The sequence below is a fragment of the Lissotriton helveticus genome, chromosome 8 (assembly GCF_964261635.1).
Source record: "Lissotriton helveticus chromosome 8, aLisHel1.1, whole genome shotgun sequence".
Lineage (NCBI taxonomy): Eukaryota > Metazoa > Chordata > Amphibia > Caudata > Salamandridae > Lissotriton > Lissotriton helveticus.
The window spans coordinates 584,764,417-584,780,673 of NC_136069.1; positions in this window are offsets into that span (position 1 = coordinate 584,764,417).

Below are 16,257 nucleotides of genomic sequence, written 5' to 3' on the forward strand. Positions count from 1 at the left end.
GCGTGCGTTGGCGTCACACCTCTGGACTCCTCCCGCCCCACCCAAGACACCCAAGGTAAGTGGCATGCGACTGCGACCCTGTCCCCTATGACCGTCCCTGACCAAATAGGCTCACATAATGGCCCTTAGTCATGCCTTTGTTGCGCATCAGGAAATGCCCTGAAGCATTGTGGGAGATGTAGTATGTCCACAATGTAGTAGTACCACAATGGAGCCAGACAGGTTCCAAAGTACGCAAATCCACAGCCATCCAGGGAATGTCACCCAGCATGCATGTAACATCAGCACGTCTGACAGTCACATGCAACTAATGAGTATCCACTTACCCTCACAGGTGGCGCAGAAAGCAGTGACAGCGAGAGGCTGCAGATAGATGAGGAGGCCCAGGAGGAGGATTCTCAACCGGAAACCCAGGCACCAGCCCCTGCCGCTGCAACAACACCAGCAGCCAGGCCCCCCACCGTTGTGGCCCCTGCATCTGCCGTCCCACCCGCAGCCAAAGCCAGGCCCCCCACCGTTGTGGCCCCTGCATCTGCCGTCCCACCCGCAGCCAAAGCCAGGCCCCCCACCGTTGTGGCCCCTGCATCTGCCGTCCCACCCGCAGCCAGAGCCAGGCACCCCACTAATGTGCCTCCAGTCCCTGCCGCACCAGCAACGCCTGCTGTGACACCACCTGCAGCTGGTGCTACGACATCTGGGCCTGCGACAGTGGCAACACAGCGGCCAGCCACTGTGACAGGCCAGCAGAGCAGGCGTGGGAGTTCTCGCCGTCACACCACAGCTCCAATCAGCAGGAGGGGCAATGGACAGCGCCATGCCTGTTTGAGCGTAGAGAGACGCATGCTCAGGATCCATCAGCGTCCAGTCACAGCAGCAAGGTGCCATACAGCTCCAGCTGCACAAAATTGGGCGCAATGTGGCGGGAGTGGGAGACCGCATGGACCGCATGACGGCGGCCATGGGCCGCATGACTGCAGCCATGGAGGCAAACACTGCTGCGATGATCAAGCAGCGCAGTGCAGCAAGCCGGCGCCACCACCAGCTCATGAGCCGGCTGTCCTCCTACAGCAGGTCTAATTATGTGGCTGCAAATGCCACCTCACAGTTGTCGCGCCGGTCACTCACACAGCAGCACCAACTAGTTCAGTGCTGTGAGGACATCACCAGGGTCCTGGAGCACCTAACCACCGCGGTAACGGCACTACACCCTCCTGCTCTACCTGCCACTGTAGGGGGTGACGATGGCAGTGAGGGGGCTTCCAGCGTCAGCAGCCAATCTGCCACACTAGTCCCGCCACTTAGGCGCAGCACCAGGGCAACGCCTGGTACAGGTGCCCCGGAAGAGGATGAGCCTCAGAGGCGCCTGGGCATAACGCGCAGGAGGCGCACTTGACTCTGTCAGAAAAACACTGGCACAGGCTGACTATAAGCCTGCCATGTACTTTCACAATGCAGTATGAAGGAATACTGTTAGTTGTAAATAGTTGTACTGATTACCTTTTTCTTGTGAATGAAACAAATATATTTATTTTGCAGCACACATTAGCCTTGTGTAATCATTACATTTTGCATGCAATTGTGATATGTGGGGTGGGGGAAGAGGGTGGGCTAGAAATTGTTCTGTGTGATGTGGTTGCGACGTCTGTGGCCTTCAGCTGGGTTCTCCCCGCGTGCATGGTGCGCATGTGCTGGTGGCTGGTCGTCCCCTTCTGATTCACTGCCTGAGATCTCAACAGGTATCCGGCGCTTGGTTGCAATGTTATGAAGCATTGCACAGACAGCCACAATGCGGCAGCAGGCAGCAGGACTGTAATACATGGCCCCACCTGTCTTGTGCAGTATACGGAACCTGCTCTTGAGCAGGCCAAATGTCCTTTCTATACAGTTCCTTGTCCGGATGTGCGCAACATTGTAGCGCCGTTGCTGAGGTGTGGCAGGGTTGAGGTAAGGGGTCAGGAGGTATTCCCGTAGGGCGTAGCCACTGTCACCTGAATGAGAGGAGCAGATGTTGATTGCCTGTGCAGCGCAGTGACTTCATTGCAATGTGACATTGTCGACAAAGTGTACTTACCAAGTAGGTGTCCTTCCCCAAACTCTCCCCTGAGCAGTCGTGTGTGGAGTCTGCTGTGCCTGAAGATAAAGGAGTCATGGGTACTCCCTGGGTACTGGGCGACAATGTCAGTGATGATGGTCTTGGCATTGCAGACCATCTGTATGTTGAGGGAGTGGTAGGACTTCCTGTTGCGGTACATATACTCCGTGGCAGCTGGTGGGCAGATGGCGACGTGGGTACAGTCTATGCAGCCGAGGACATGGGGAAAATGGGCTACATTGTAAAATTGAAGTTTTGTCAGGTCCAATTCCTGCATGGAAGTCATGAGCATGGCGTCAACGAAAGTGTGGAGGCAGCGTGACATGGTGGGCTGGGATATCCCCCCAGCAGCCGCTACTATGCCCTGGAAACTGCCGGAGGCCAGGAGGTGCAGGCTGCACAATACCTGCACATGTGTAGGCACCGAATTGCTTCGCCTTGTTGGGTGCTGCATGAGGGGGTCAAGTTCATGTATCAGCCAGATGATCATTTCCCCATTCAGCCTGTATTTAGCATATATCTGTTCTCTGGTTTGGCCCAGCAAGGTGACCCGCTGCCGGTAAATCCTTTCCTGCCTCATGCGTCTCCTCCGTGCTGCTCGCTGTAGCCTTCGCCGCCTCACCACCATGTACATTCCTGGCATTGTGGAACGCCTAATGCTGCTGCTGAATGTCCTTATGTGTGATTGGTCAGGCCTGGACCTGTTGGTGATTGGCCAACTGTTTTTCAAATTTTACTTAATCATGGCTTTTAAGGTTACCACCTGCTTTGAGTTGTCCTTAATTTGCGCCGCGCAAAAGTGCGATTTTGGGGTTTTTCGCTATTGTATATTTTTCATGAATGCCGATAGAGAATATATTGCGTTTCGCTATTCATTTCGCAGATTCCGTGGTTGGTCGCTATTTCCGTATCGCTAATGCTCGACTACCGGGAATCTGCGACTATTATAGCGTAATCGCTATTATAATCGCTATTCTGTGTTTGCGAATTCGCTATTTTGTTCTTGAATGCCAATTCCGTATTTTGCACCCGCAATTGCATTTTCGCAGCCATTGCGGGCGCTATTTCGCTTCATGAATCAGGCTGATAGTGTTTCCACACTTACCTCCCTCAGTGTGATCACTAAACCCAGCTGACTGTATTGTAAACAGATGAAACTCTGCCACAGCTGCCGCAGAGGCGGTACAATTTTCACGAGGCTTGTGGTTCCTTCCATCCTGTTTTCAGGCTGTGACTTACCTCTGTCAGAGGACCTCTTCATCGCCCTTGGAAAGAATGTACTTAAAGAACAGAAGCCCCTGGCGGGAGGTGAGGGAAATTGCCTCCCAGCAGGACCCCATTAGCAATATATATATTTTTTTTTAAGAGTTTTATATAGCGAGCGAACTAGAACCAAAGATATTGGGTATCAGAGAGCTTTACATAGCACCAGTTTTGTTACTTGAGGACACGTTAATTTTTGTTAGGCACGGGGAGATTAACAGCCTGATTCATCAAGCGAAATGCGCTCGCAAAAGGGCCAGATTCTGAGAATCTGGCCCTTTGCGAGTGCAATTTTTGCATTTGGGATTCATCATCCCAAATGCAAAAATCGCTAATAAAGAATTCGCTAAATTGCGAGGATTAGCATTTAAGGAATCTCTATTAGAGATTCCTTAAATGCTATTCATGAAACATTTAAAAATAGCGAATTCGCTATATTTGGCCGCTATTTACCACGAAGTCTGACTTCGTGGTAAATAGCGAAAAAATAGATTAAAGCACTTTAGTGCATTTTTTTCTTTTGCATGTTACACACACACACATGTCCTTTGGACATGTGTGTGCGCAACACCTGTGTAATGTTGCATTTTAGGGGTGCTACAGGGTGTCCTTTGGACACCCCTGGCACCCTTGAAATCGCATCCTTATTTGCAATTAGCAAATTGCTAATCGCAAATAAGGAATGTGTAGGAATCGCATTTCTTTATGCAATTTCTACATGAATCCCATTTTGCAAGTCCTTAATAGCGATTCCTTATGAATCGCTATTAGGGGCTCGCAAAACGGGAGATTGATGAATCAGGCTGTAAGTGATTTTGCCCAGAAGCACAGGATGTTGAGCGTTGTTGCAGCGATTAGAACCTGGTTCCCCAGCTTCCACATCGACCGTTCTAGCCGTAAGGCTACATCCTCTCTCCTTTCTTTGTTTATATGGTTTATTAGAAGATGGACTAAAGAGTTATGAACTGTCACAACATAGCTGTTTTAACAAAACTGACCCAACAAATGTAGAAAGCGCGGTGCTGAACCCTTGCGCTCCAAGACAGGCCTGAGTGTTGCTTCATGTTTTAGAGATACCCTGATCTTGCTTTGTAGTACTCCTAACCAACTGCACACAATGGAATAAATACTTATTTTATTCGCACCTGTTGAACACACAATGTCTTTGTTCACCAAGTGCAGTGAGTAGTACAGTAAATGGGGGGGTCCATGAAATAATCTTAGTGCACTGTAAGCTTAACGAAGGTTCCTGGATTGTCAATATTGGAAAGCAATACCTCCTCTCCATTAATTAACACACTGAAGACCTCAGACACATTATTGGCCAGCAAATGCAGACACTATGCAACAAATGATGCATCTCTCTTCCCACACAAATCCTCCCTTGGACTGACTGACAAGAGTACATCTTGCTGTCAGGGTAGTACTTTACACTGTGTGGATGAAAGTGCATTGAGAAATGCATTGAAATGATTCCCTTGTCCATAGAGGTGGTGTTTCGATCATGATACCAACCAGCAGTTAGCAAATCAGGTCTATAAGGGAATCTCAAACAATACTGAGTCAGACTCAGCGTTACATAGCACTTTTTATTCTGCACCAATTGATAGCAACATAGTGAGCACTGAAGGGATCATCTTTAGTCCTGATGAAGAAGCCTTGATGCTTCGAAACATGTTGACTTGACCAGGAGTATCCGCACATTAAAACACAGGATATCTCTGAATTACCATTTTAACAATACCAGCCTATGACCTATTAAATTCTTTAAGTCTATAAGGCCAGGTACCTTTTAACCCACTCACCTCATCCACTCCTGACCCTTTCTCTCACTACCCATACATCACACATAACACTAAAAAAAACAGTGCTCCATCGTAGTCGCCAGTCGTAGCACGCCCCGTCCCGCAGTGGGGCAGGAAGACCCCTATGATGAAGCATGACACCAAGGGCCCTTTTGGTGCGTGAAGGGTATTTAAGCAAACTCCGTGTATGCCTTACCAAGTTTGGGAACACTTTCCTTTGAACCTCTTTGAGGTGGATCCTTTTTTTTTTTAATTAACCTAGTTGAGGAGGACGTATCAACCCCAGTGCTCATGAGTGGCACAACCTCTTCACTCTCTAATCCGTTTTTTTGTAGTATTATATATATCCACTGCGGTCACCCCTAGTGGCACCAGGTGTGGCCAAAGCTCTGATGAAGATTATGATCAATATGATGATTGCAGTGAATTAGCAAAGCTATTTCATAGTAAAGCATTGTGAGAACAATGGCAGCTGCAGCATTTTCCCCACTTTGGAAGTGTTTCTTCCAAGGTTATTGGTTGCAAGTACATCTGTGCGCATGCCTGTATTTGTAATTAGAGCACAGGCCCTGCGGCACCTCCAAAATAATCTTGCTGGAGTTCAAAAGAATAAAGATGCCTTTACATTTTGTTTATATCTGGTCACATTTTCTCAACGTTCAAAGACAGAGGTAACAAGTAAAGCTATGACTTATGACAAACCTCTGCTTATTTTCTCAAAAAGACAGTTTCCCGTTTATTTTTCTTTCTTAAACTGAAAAGTTGAAGGATATTCTTAGATGAACTCTAAAATAGTCTTTCTTGGTACAAGTGGGAAAGGAAAGCTGTAAAATGCAGTTTTTCTATAACTCACATCAACATTTAAATATATGTAAATTAACACTATAATTATATTAAAAAAATTGAAAAGCACAAGTGAAGCTCGGATTTTTAAAATAATTTTGGTAGTGTGATGGAAACACACATTTTAGTTAGATCAAAAGACCACAAATAAAATATTCAGTGAAACCAGATTTACACACACTATTGTTTGCACACTGCATAGGTTTAAATGAAATCTGTTTTTGCAAATTAACTGGCCTACCACACTGTGCTTAAGTAATATTTATGCACATTTACATCATTTCTAGGTTTTACAGGTGCAAAAAAGCCACTCTAAGTGTCAAACAAGATCATGGATCCTTAATAAATGTGGAGCAACATGCCACTCACATTTTCCCTCAATAATAGCTCGCCCTGAGGTATGGATCATTCTATACATGCCTCTGCTGGAAATCTGCTCGTATATAATCTGGCATGGATTTTTCGCCCCGGGCCAGCAGAAGTCCGATCTTACTTCCCATGCAGAGTAAGCATACCTCACGGCCCCATGCAGACCGGGGCCGGGCCAATCCTAAAAACAAAATTTGAATAACGCCCTTTTTGCTTGGATGTTTTGTTTTGCATGTTTCGTTAACCTCTGTTTTATTCCTTGCAGGTTTTGTTCCTTGGAGTAATTCCCCTTTGATTGTATTGCTCAGCAGTTCTGGTTCCTTCTCGCTTCCTCTTTGATGTCGGGATACGTAATTCTCCCATGTGGCCTCATCTCCACCCTCCTTTACATGTGTCTTACATTTTTTTGTAAGTATGTTATTTGTGTTTTCTTCATTGGCTCTTACCTTATTTCTTTATTTACCTTGTTTTGCTTCTACCCTCCTTTTTTTCTTTTCTCATTATCATATCTATTGTCATATCCACTATTTTCTTAGTGGTATTCCTCTTTTTATTCCTCCTTTCCTTAACTTTTTTTTCATGTACTTACATTTGCTCTTCTATACTCATCTTTTATACTTTTCATATCTTTATCATCTCTACTATTCTCTTCAATTGCTCTTTGTAAACTCACCTCCTCCGTTTCCCCTTCTTTTCTCTTCCTTTATCACTTTTTTAAGTTTCAAGTTTTACTTGCATCTATTTGCATCTTATTTGTATTTTTATGGTACTTGCATTAAGGCTGGTCCATTGTACTATTTATTCAGCTCCCTTGATTTATAGTTTTACACATAGTTACAGGGAATGTTAAAGGTTTACACTCCCCTATTAAGAGACAACAAGTAATATCTTATTTATCTAAACTGGATGCTAAAATTGTTTTGTTGCAAGAAACCCATTTTACTCAGTCTGAATCTTTAAAGCTTAAGAAAAATTGGGTTGGTGTACTCTTCTACTCACCTGGGGATGGCAAACGAATTGGTGTTATCACTATAATTCACAAATCATTGAGAATCTTCTCTTATTTCGCAAAAGAGAGATGAGGAAGGTTGAAGGCTATATACCAAGCTGGAGATTGATGGTGTCTCTCTCTCTCTCTCTCTCTCTCTCTCTCTCTCTCTCTCTCTCTCTCTCTCTCTGTAATGTTTATGCCCCTACTTCAGGGGACGCTCTTTTCCGGTCCCATTTGAATCAATTGATATCTCAGCATTTTTCTAGTACTGTAATTTTAGCTGGAGACTGCAATCAAGTTTTTGACCCTTTTTTAGATCGGAAATCCACAGCCCATTGCACTCCTTCAAAAGCACATAAAACTTTCATGCAAACTATAAAACAATTGCATTTTTCTGATGCTTGGAGACTATGTAATCCGTCCTTGCAAGAATATACTTTTTATTCACCACCTCATCAGACCCCAATCAAGAATTGATTATCTCTTCACATCACACTATGTCTACCAATCTCTCATTTCTGCAGATATAGGTCCCATACTCATTTCCGACCATGCCCCTGTTTCCATCCTGTGAGACCTATTACCTCATTCTGATCATCCCAGGAGATTGTGATTTAACAGCTCCCTGCTTCTAGACCCTCACTTCAACACTTCCTTTATTTCTTTCTTCAATGAATATTTCCTTCTAAATAACGCAGATAATGAGCCTTTTTATATAATTTGGGACTACTTTAAAGTTTCTGCTCGTGACTTCATCATTCGCTACACTTCCGCTAAACAGAAAACAGTTTGGGCTTTAAATAAGGGACTCTTTTTTGAAAATAAAGAATTTGGAACATAATACAATACTTCCACATTGAAAAATTGCTTAACTGATCTCATTAATGCCAAGATTCAATATAATAAAGACACGACTGATGCTCCCTCTTTGTTTCTTTTAAAGACTAGTGCTAAATTCTTTAGTCGACAGAATAAATCTGGCAAATTGTTAGCCAATTATTTGAAAACCAAATACAATAGGCTTCATATTGAATCCATAATATCAGACACAAACACTTCTAGACACAAAGACACTGATATCCTATAACGTGTTCGATTTTATGAACAACTCCATAGTTCTGAGTCGTATCCTACTGCTGAGGATATTTCCCTTTATCTCTCCTCAATCCACAAACCCCCATTACCGCCTTTACACCTTGACCTCCTTCAAACTGATTTGACTCAGACTGATTTTCTTAATGCTCTTAAATCCCTTAAGAAAGATAAGGCCCCTGGCCCTGACGGTTTTACTGTTGAACTCTTTTTACATTTTGCCCAAATAAATGTACCTACGCTGCATACTTTACTTTCCTCTTTTCTCTCTACTGGCAATTCCTCTGGTGCTTTTCTGGATGCCTTAATTAGTCTTATTCCAAAGGAGGGGAAGGATCTAGGCTATTGCAAAAATTACCGGCCCATTTCCCTAGTTAACATAGACTATAAAAAAATCAAAGTCATTAGCTCTTCGATTGGAATCTTTTTTGCCCCATCTCTTAGGTAAGGAACAATCGGGCTTTGTCAAAGGACATCATTTCCAAATTGCTAAGTCTCTCAGAACCCCTTGCTGCCATTGCTCTAGTTGCAGAGAAGGCGTTTGATAGAGTATATTTGCCTTTTATTTTCCAGACACTGGAATGGTTTGGTTTTGGCCCAAAAATCCTTTCCTTGATTTTCCTGATTTATTCGAGTCCTAGAGCCGCCATTTTTGCCAACGGTCTTGCTTCTTCCTACTTTTCTCTCCATCGAGGAGTAAGACAAGGCTGTCCCCTATCTCCTTTCATTTTTAATTTAGCTTTAGAGCCCTTCATGTCTAAATTAAGACAGAACCCTTCCATTGCGGGTTACACCTCTAATTCTTTACAGATCAAATTAGCTTCGTATGCTGATGACGGTCTTTTATTCCTTTCCCAACATCAAAATCCCATGCCGGTCTTCTTGAAGGAAGTCAATTCATATTCTTTAGTTTCCGGACGCAGATTAAATAATGACAAATGGGAAATCTTACCTTTATCCAAATACACTTTTAAAGAAGATTTTGTTCTTTTCAATTTCACTTGGAACCCCCTACACATAAAATATCTTGGTATATGGTTTACTCCCTACATTAAATTATCAATATCTCTAAATTTCAATAAATACATTGAGAAGCTTAGCTCCCTGACAACCTAATGGCATGCTTTATATCTATCATGGTGGAGACGGCTTGACACCATTAAAATGATGTTGACACCTATTATCCTCTAGCTTCTTTCTAATATTCCAGTTTCCATTTCTGCGAGATGGTTTCACAAAATTAATTCCATCCTTATTTCCTGTCTTTGGCTGAACAAAAAACCTAGAATGTCCATATTAAAATTGTTGCATCCGAAATACGAAGGTGTCTGTTTCTCTGACTTCCCCAAATATCATAAAGCCTTTTTATTAAACCATGTATCCAGTGGTTGTCTATTTCTTCTCCTGATCAGCCTCTATGGATTGATCTAGAAAATTCCTTCCTTTCCCCGTTTTCTTTTCAAGAATATTTATCTTTTACGAGAAAACCGCAAAACCTACATACACCTATTTGCATTAAGGGAAAACCGGTTTATTGAAGAACTTGGAGAGATAGAGGCATTTTATCGGTACATCAATTATTTTAAAACGGCACTTTTCTAACTTTTTCAAAAGCACATTCTCTTTTTCACTTACCTTCATCATTTTCACATACATTTTTAATCCTACGCTTTGCCATAGTGGATTCTTTCTCATATTTTTAATCCTTACCTTGCACCCCCTTACTAATTGATCATATCTGGACAAATGTTCTATGCAAATTGCCTAATGTCTCCACCCTTTACACCTGTTTATTATCCCCACTCTTACCAAGAGCTAAAACAAAGATTGAAATTACCTGGGAGATGGATTGAGGTATACATTGGCCCATATCTCTTTGGGATAAAATCTGGGTGAAAATTAGAAAGTCTTCCAGAGCAGCTAGTGCCACACAAACTCTTTTCTTTATTTACATTAGAGTACTGTTAACACCAGCTTCCCTACATAAAATGCATTTCGCACTGCAAACACTTGTTGGTCTTGCTCATTTCCATAGGCAGATCTTCATCAATTACTTTTTTCAAGTTCACAAGTTATGCAATTTTGGGAATCAGTTTGGACCCATATTAAATGCTATTTTTGAGACTAGTACCCCCCTTACATTTGTAAATATTTTTCTAGGCAGTGTCTCTAATAGCTGGAACAAACCAAAAACTCACACACAAATTTTTGATCTATTAATAGCCTCTGCTTTACAGCAGATAACGAAAAATTGGAAAGTTGACTCCAAATTCTCATATTTAGCTTGGTGATACTCCGACTTGACACAACTTTTGTATGTTCCATGTCTCAGAAGCATGAAAGATGACTTCTATGGTCTCCTGTTACAGTGTTTTTGGATGATAGTGCTAAAAGATTTTTTGCTGCAGTACCATGAGTTGCTCAACCTCCTTGATTTCATTTTTTTTGTCGATGTTTCTAATTTTTACTTGATCGAATGTCATTTTTATTCTAATTGTATAATTAGTAAGTTTTGTACCTGTTTTCCTTTATTCATACTCTGTTTATCCTATCCATGAATCCTCTCCTCCTATGTGATTATTTGCTTATTTGCCATTGATGATATGCTATGTAATGTTTATTTTTGATGCTCTGTTGCTTGATATTGTGTTCTTTCCTTTTTGTCATACTTTTAATAAACCTTTTGAAGCTTAAAAAAAAACTATGAATAACTCCCCGCCCCTCATGACCACATTCGTCTAGACACTCTGGGGTCACGCAAGCAGCATGAAGCATAAATGGGCAAATTAAACCCAAATGTGTGCAACCCGCCAGGAGAGGGATTTCCCGCACAAATGGGAAAGATATCGCCCATGTGTGTGGGAAATAACCCAATCGGGCAACACTGCCCTCGGTCACTCTCCTGAGCGGTACAGCAGGGTCGCAAGGCATAATCTGACACATGCATCAATCTTCCCGTTTGCGATTTCTTAATTGCGAAAATTAAGGAATCGCAATTAAGAAATCGCAAACGGCTATGCATCAAAAAATCGCAATTTATTTTGCGATTTCTTATTTTTCCTTAATTGCGATTCACAATTTGCGAATCGCAATTAAGGAATCCCTTTCCATTGATTCCTATGGGCCTAGAGGCCCATAGGAATGAATGTGAAAGCATTCTCATTTTGCAATTCGCAATTAAGGAATCGCAAAATGAGAATGCAATTTCAAGGGTGCAGGGGGGGGTCCAAAGGACCCCCGCACCCCTGTAATGTACCTTTAAGTGCATTTTCCACACACACATGCCCCAAGGGCATGTGTGTGTGTGTAAAATGAAACTTTCAAAAATGCACTTTTGTGCATTTTTGAAAGTTTTCACAAATTACCATGAAGGTTGACTTCATGGTATCTTTCCACTTCCTATTTGCGATTTCGCAATTTAAAAACAATCATGCATTGCATTTAAGAAATCTCAAAATTGCGATTTCTTAAATGCAATTGCAATTTAAGAAATCGCAAATAAATTGCGATTTCGTAAATTGCGAAAAAAGCAAAAACCTTAATGCATCCCAAAAAAGGGATTTGCATTCGTAAACGGCCGAATTTTGCGATTTGCACCGTTTGTGAATGCAATAACCCTTGATGCATGTGCCTGTAAGCTCCATAACTTCATGTGCAGCTCTGCCTGCATAATCTTTCTACTGGCGTTGTGACTTACGGTGTTCAATCCTGACAACAAGAGGATCTTCCTTGCAGCAATTTGATGAGCGTGGTAATGTTTGTGTGCGCCTTCATGTTATGTTTTTTGTTTGAGATGTTGCCATATTTGTTTGAGTTTGCAGGTCAGGGCGATCTGTACCTGCAACAGTGAATTGGAATTATGCTGCTATTTCACAGTATTTCAAGACATCAGAGAATTCTGCAAAAGTCTGTGGAAGCATTGTGGTAAAGAAGAAGCACTACGGTGAAGACTACATAAGGTAAAAAAGGAATGTGGCGACTTTTGCATAAGTTTGGATTTTTTCATATTGAGATCTTCAGTGGACTAGTTCCTTTGCTTTCAGGTGGTGAAGAAAGTGCACTGCTTTTGTTTAATCACTAAAATATTGGTACCTGTAGTACTTCTAGTTAACAATGAGTTTGCAAAGTTTTACATTATCACCCCACCAACATTTCTGACCAGCTGAGGGAACCCTTGTATGAATTGAGAATAATGGAAAGCTTATTTAATAAATTATATGGAAACTATTGATGTGGAGGGTAAAATATCTTCAGAGCGGAAGACAAACATATTGTTACACTTAATTGGACCAGAAGATTTAAAAGTTCATGATTGTATTACTAAGGTTGTGGGAGCTGGTGACATAAATGTGTTTGAAAAAAAACTATTAAGGTCTTTGATGGGTATTTTGTACCTAATGTGGGTATTGGAATTGTGACAAATACGTTTTTTTAGATGAAGCAAGAAATGAACATTACTGTTTATGAATATGTCGCCTTATTTAAAAAGTAGTGCATGGATTGTAGATTTGAAAGTTTGGAGAAAGAGTTAATTACGCATGAAGTAGTCATGCATTCTAGAAACTCAACAATTCAGGAGACATTGTGGGTCAATGGAGATGTTGATTTGAAAGATATTATAACAATTGTAAGAAAGGCAGGTATTGAAATGAACCATAGTGCTAAAGCCCTAGAGTTGAGTCTCAAGACAGAGTACTTAAGGATGAGGTGGTCGGCAGAATAAAAAGCAAAGGTTCTGCTAATACTCAAAGTAGCAATTCTAAAAGTAAAAATAGTAAAAAAAAACTATCCAGGGAAGGTTGGAGATGCTACAGATGTGACAGAAGGTCACATTTAGCTCATAGCAAGTCATATCCTACCATTAAACAAACATGTACATCATACAGAATGATTGGACACTTTGTGAAAGGATGTTGGAGGAAGAAGGGAAACAAAGTCAAATGTGTTGGGGATGGAGCTTCCAGTGAGGATGAGTGTTGCGCTAGGGAGGAATGAAAAGCACACAATGTCAATGATTCTAAGCAACCTTTTGATTTACACATTAATGAAGGCAAGGGGAGGAAAAGGGCAAAAACGGTTTGTGAAATGTGCATTTGGGGATTTATTGTGAAAATGTATGCTGACTCTGGTGCCCTAATGCACTATTAAAGAGTATTGGAGAGCAGTTATCAAACCGGACATACAACCAGAAGGCTTCTCAGGTAAAATAACTGTTTGCTAGGTTATAGACGATCATTATTTTTGATTTAGGAATATGGAAACCTATGGCAAGTTGTACAATGCAAAAAGGAAGCCCCCTATTCTGGTTTGGCAAGTTCAGGGAAATCTCAATTTGTTATTAAACCCTAAAAGCCCAGAGCCAGTTATGATTGTGGATGAGAGAGGAGATTTAGGAATGTTTTGCTTACCAAGTTTGCAGAAGTGTTTAGTGGGAAGATTGGCAATCTTTCAGATTTTGTCAAACTTTCTTTATTAAGTTTTAGCTTACCACAAATCCGAGACAGTCTAGTCATCAATGGACACCAATAAAATACATCTGTATTGCTAGATTGACAAATAGTTTCCCCTTTGACAAGTCATCCCCAAATGAAATAATGCAGTTGTATAGAATATCATTGTCAAACATATCTAAAAATAGAACAACGATTTTACCCAAAATACACCAACCAAACAAGAGCCATGAACAGAACTACATGAGTGTTGTGAGGACAGTGGTATATAACAAAGCATGAGACAATGGAGTAAGGAGCAATACTAAAGTGCAGGGCAGGGAACGAAGTGTCTCCGTGGGGAATGGTGATGGTTGGCAGTGCTAGACTTGAAAGAGGTGGTGTGCCCTTGTGCAGGTGGGACACGCAGACAACAATAGGCCTCTTGAAAGGAATTCTACCAAGGGGACCCAGGGATATTTGAAATTTTTGTAAGTATCCAAGAGAATGTCAGCCATTCTCTCTATTGTGATGGCCTGCCATAACCTGGCCTGCCACTTAGACATCAATGGCAATTCCTTTTTCTTCCATACGGTTGCCAGAACGATCTTAGCCACCCCAAGGCACAATCAGAGTATTGCTCGATCACCAGGTGTATGTTGGAATCGGGTATCCCAGGATGTCTTTAATTTGGGCCACAATTCTAGTCCAGAAAAGGGGGATGAAAATGCAGTCCAACCATATATGTGGGAAATCCCCAAGCAACCCATAACCCCTCCAGCAGAGATCAGACGTGGCCATAGAGATTTGTTTCGGTTTGGTAGGGTAAAGCTACCAGGCATAAAGTGTTTTGTAGTGCAACTTTTGCATACCTAAAGAATGGTTGAATTTCGACATATCTCTATATAGAGTTTGTGCCATTTCACCTCCGGGATAGTCTCTTCGAGTGTCTGCTCCCAAAAGGCGATGTGGCGGGACTGTAGGGTGATAGTAATAGTCAGTAGCAGGTAGTAGAGAAAGAGGATGCACCCTATTGAACCCCCCACCTGTCTATCAAATTGTTCAATAGGGTTAAGGTCTCCGGTGGCTGCTGTCCTAATGCTTGGGTGGAGTACCCAGTGTTTCAGCTGGCAATTTTTTCCCATGTGAGGATGTCCCAACTGTGAAAGAAGTCAGAAATGGTGAGGCAACACCCCTTGTTCCATAAGTCAAAGTGACCTGGTTAAAGCATGAGCGTGAAGGCTGGGTTATAATGAATTGGGGTGAAAGGGGAGGGAAAAATGGTCCACTCAGCATTCCAATTTATCTCTTCTCACACTTTAAAAGTCATTTTAGTAGGAGTAATAAGATAAGCATTGGGAGGGCGATTTTTCTTTGTCTTCCATAGTGCATTCCATATATACTTGCTTACCACAGCTCTATCCATGTGCAGCCAATATTTATATGATTTTTGTACGGACCAATCAGAAAACTCCCTAAATTGTGACGCTTTATAATATAGGTGAAAATCAGGTAGGGACAAACGTCTCGAGTCTTTTGGTAGCCTCAACATTTTGTTCGGCAGACGAGCTCTGCAGTTTTTCCAGCAGCTTACTAAGGAGGGAAGGGCAGGCACAAATTCATGATCTAACTTGATGGGGAGCCCATGAAAGAGATATTATAGTTGTGGTAAGAAAGTCATTTTGATCATGTTAATGTGACCAAGCCATGAGATATTCATGGGTGTCCATCTCTTAAATATTCCTTTTAGTTGCTGTATAAGAGTGGGGGATAGTTTGCCCGATATCGGACTGTTCTCTTGGGGTGATTTTGATGCCTAGGGAAGTGATGCCTTTTTTGGCCCTTTAGAAAGGCATGGAACTCATTAGAACTTTCATTTAATGAACATGCAGGGTCAGGTTTGTGAGAAGTTGGCCTCCTGGTATATGATGCTCACTAGTTCTAGTGATCACCTTGTACCATGCCAAGCAACCCTTATGATGATTGGTTGTAAGTCAACCTTATAGACCAGCTATCCTAGTAGCGTGGACAAAGCAGTCTTAGGCTAAACTCTGTAAAGGCATGTGAAGCAAGCTGTTTTACCATGCACAATCCCCTTGAATACCAAATGAAAGGACACCACACAGATATATATTGAAAATATATATATATTTATTTACTACAAATATCCCCTATACTCTTTATGAGCACAGAAGCAAATGCGTTAAAACAAAACACAGTTTAAATACACAAAAGTAGCACAATATGGATGAGCCCTAGGGGCCACTTAAACCATATACTAAAATAGTGGTATAAGAACCACCAATCTGAAAGGAAATAGGCCTAGGGCCTGGGGAATCGCTGGAGCTGTTCGGGACTAACAGTGAAGAAGTC